The 3931-nt window shown below is 37.9% G+C and overlaps 1 pseudogene; it reads left to right on the forward strand.

Moving 5' to 3' along the window:
• Window positions 1-730: 730 nt before the first annotated feature.
• On the forward strand, window positions 731-1696 carry LOC131416534 (olfactory receptor 6C4-like; annotated as a pseudogene).
• The last annotated feature ends 2235 nt before the right edge of the window (window positions 1697-3931 follow it).

Raw genomic sequence — 3931 nt, forward strand, 5'->3', positions numbered from 1 at the left:
ACACAATAAGGCTCACAATATAAAGGGAGAGGGTACTGAAACAAGATATTAAAGGCCTAAAGGCCTATGGCAAACTCATCCTGAAAAAGAAGCAAAAGTGTAGATAAAAACCAATTATGCATCAAGAACTTCAGCATTATCTATGTGGGGAAATTCCTATTGGTTTCTGAAACAAGGAAGCAGAAATTTGTACGGTAATGGAGATGAGGACCTATGGCAGATACCCAGTGAAGAATCAAATAGTACAGGGGAGAGAAAAAAAAACACAGAAAGAGAAAAAACTCCAAGGGAAGGAAAGGAAAGCACAGAAAACAGAATCAACTCGAGATATTTCTACTAAGAGCACAGAAATAGAAGAGATTAATAGAGTCAAAGGAAAGTGACTTAACTATGGAGATTTCATAAACATTTTGGGGGAAAGGATTGGTTTGAAAACTTATTTTTCTGAAAAAAATTGAGTAATTATTCTGTAATAGATTCTCTTAAGTGTCCAGGAATCGATCAACCTGAAGAATTACAAAGACTTGAGAAATAAGTTCACTTAAGTAGAAGACGTGGGGCTTCTGTGGAGCCAAGTCCAGTCCAATGGGATACTGGTTTGGGTCAATTGGGTGAAAAGTAATATATGACCTGATCCTGTTGATTAAAATGAGCTTTATCTCTCCCACTCAGAGAAACTTTGATTTTTTTCATACTCACCTTTTCCCTTTAGATCTACTAAAAGTCAACAATGAAAAACAGGACCACATTTACTGAGGTCATTCTGTTGGGCCTCACAAACCAACCTGAAGTCCAGGTTGTGATACTCATCTTTCTGTTCCTCACCTACATGCTAAATGTCCTAGGAAATCTGATCATCATCATTCTCACTCTAGTAGACCCCCAGCCCCAGAACCCCGTGCATTTCTTCCTCTTGAATTTATCCTTCTTAGAAATTTCCTTCACATCCACTTTTATTCCCAGATTTCTGACCAGCATGATAACAGGAAATAAGGTCATCAGCTTTGCTGAATGCTTGACTCTGTTTTTTTTGCTATATTTCTTGGGGCAACAGAGTTTTACCTCCTGGCTTCTAAGTCCTATGACTGCCATGTGGCCATCTGCAAATCCCTGCATTACCTGACCATCATGAGCAGCAGAGTCTGCCTACAATTTATGTTCTGCTTCTAGCTGAGGAGATTCCTAACTATCTTTCCCCCAATCATCCTGATGAGACAGGTGGATTTCTGTGCCTCCAGTGTGCTTAATTACTATTACTGTGACTATGGGACCCTTCTGGAGCTTGCCTGCTCAGACACAAGCCTCTTAGAATTGATGGTCATCTTCCTGGCAGTTGAGACACCGGTGGTTACTCTAGTGCTGGTGACACTTTCTTGTACAAACATTTTCAAGACTATTCTGAGGATCTCTTCTGCCTAGCACAGGACAAAGGCTTTTTCCATTTGTTCCTGATACACGATTGTCATCTCCCCCTCTTATGGTAGCTGCGTGTTTATGTACATTAGTCCTTCTGCAAAAGAAGAAGGGGCTTTCAACAAAGCAACAGCTACGCTCATTACTTCAGTTACTCCCTTGTTAAACTCTTTCATTTACGCTGAGAAATCAGCACGTGAAGCAGGCGTTCAAGGACACCATCAAAAAGATTGTGAAGATTAAAAAAACAGAGTACATTTCAGGGAACATATATTTCACTTAATAAATATGTATTGAGTGTCTACTACATTTCATGTGCTGAACTGGCCTTTGAGGATAAAAATATGAAAGACGTACATCCTAATTTGAAGGAATCTGCAGTCTAATGTGATGGAAAAGTGTATAAAGTGTAAATTTGTGAAATAAGTTTACAAAAATAAAATAACATGGTAAGTATGATTAGAGAAGGATGAATGAGAATGGATAAAAAGAACAGTTGGAAAGAATTAAGAGTTTCTTGGAAATGACTTGAAATTTAAGAGGCAAAACATACTACTTATTTAGGAGAGCAGGAAGTTAAGAATTTAGAGTGAGAAAGCGAGGCCAGATCATGAAAGTATTTAATTACAAACCATGGATTTATTTGGACATTGGTGAGTCAAGAGAAGTTTTAAGAAAAGAAGTGACATTATCAGCATTGTTTTGAAGGAACTCTAGCACTGGCATTGTTCTTCATCATCCCGCCCTCCAGACTATGCTTCTCCCAAAGTGTCAATAATTTTGATTCTCTTTTCCTTAATTTATCTTTCAACTGTAGCCATTACAACATCCATCCTTCCATAGAGGAAAAATTTCATAAAGAATAGATATTTGCTCCCATTTTCTCCATATGAGACAAAAATTCTCAAGATTTTGTCAACTTATACACCCATTTTTTAGAAGTTATGTTAGAAGAGGTTTCTAGAGGCAAGGATAGGAGCCTCTAACTTCTAGACATGATCTACTGTTGCTTTTCATAGCTGACATCTTTTTTTTTTTTTTTAAACAACACACATTTTTTTCTTTAATAGTTCTGGAGGTCAGAATTCTGAAATGTGTCTCAGTGAGCTAAAATCAAGGTGTCGGCAGGGCTATATTCCTTCTGGAAGCTCCAGGGGGGTCTGTTTCTTTGCCTTTTCCAGCTGTAGAGGCTGTTCTTTGGCTCCTGGCCCCGTCTCCATCTTCTTCTTTTTTTTTTTTTTTTTTAATTTTTTGTTTATTGCAGTAACATTTGTTTATAACGTTGTAAAAATTTCAGGTGTACATCATTGTACTTCTAGTTCTGCATAGATTACATCACGTTCACCACCAAAATACTAATTACAACCCATCACCACACACATGTAACGAATTATCCCTTTCACCCTCCTCCCTCCCCCCTTCCCCTCTGGTAACCACCAATCCAATCTCTGTCCCTATGTGTTTGTTTATTGTTGTTATTATCTACTACTTAATGAAGGAAATCATATGGTATTTGACCTTCTCCATCTGACTTATTTCACTTTGCATAATACCCTCAATGTCCATCCATGTTGTCACAAATGGCTGGATTTCATCGTTTCTTATGGCTGAGTAGTATTCCATTGTGTATATATACCACAGCTTCTTTATCCATTCGTCCCTTGATGGGCACTTAGGTTGCTTCCAAGTCTTGGCTATTGTGAATAATGCTGCAATGAACACAGGGGTGCATGTACCTTTGCAAATTGGTGTTTTCAAGTTCTTTGGATAAATACCCAACAGTGAAATAGCTGGATCATATGGTAGTTCTATCCTTGATTTTTTGAGGAATCTCCATACTGTTTTCCATAGTGGCTGCACCAGTTTGCACTCCCACCAGAAGTGTATGAGAGTTCCCTTCTCTCCACATCCTCTCCAACACATGTTGTTTCCTGTCTTGTTAATTATAGCCATTCTGACGGGAGTGAGGTGATATCTCATTGTAGTTTGATTTGCATTTCCCTTATAGTTAATGATTTTGAACATCTTTTCATGTGTCTGTTGGCCATCTGTATATCTTCTTTGGAGAAATGTCTGTTCAGGTCTTTTGCCCATTTTTTAATTGGGTTGTTAGTTTTTTTGTTGTTGAGATGCATGAATTCTTTATATATTTTGGAGATTAAGCCCTTATCAGATGTATGGTTTGCAAATATCTTCTCCCAATTGTTAGGTTGTCTTTTCGTTTTGTTGATGGTTTCCTTTGCTGTGCAGAAGCTTTTTAGTTGGATGTAGTCCCATTTGTTTATTTTTTCTATTCTTTCTCTTGCCCGGTCAGATGTGGTGTTTGAAAAGATGTTGCTAAGACCGATGTCGAAGAGCGTACTGCCTATGTTTTCTTCTAGAAGTTTCACAGTTTCAGGTCTTACATTCAAGTCTTTAATCCATTTGGAGTTAATTTTTGTGCATGGTGTAAGGTAAGGGTCTATTTTCATTTTTTTGCATGTGGCTATCCAGTTTTCCCAACACCATTTGTTGAAGA

This window comes from Diceros bicornis, chromosome 17, assembly GCF_020826845.1.
Source record: "Diceros bicornis minor isolate mBicDic1 chromosome 17, mDicBic1.mat.cur, whole genome shotgun sequence".
Classification (NCBI taxonomy): domain Eukaryota; kingdom Metazoa; phylum Chordata; class Mammalia; order Perissodactyla; family Rhinocerotidae; genus Diceros; species Diceros bicornis.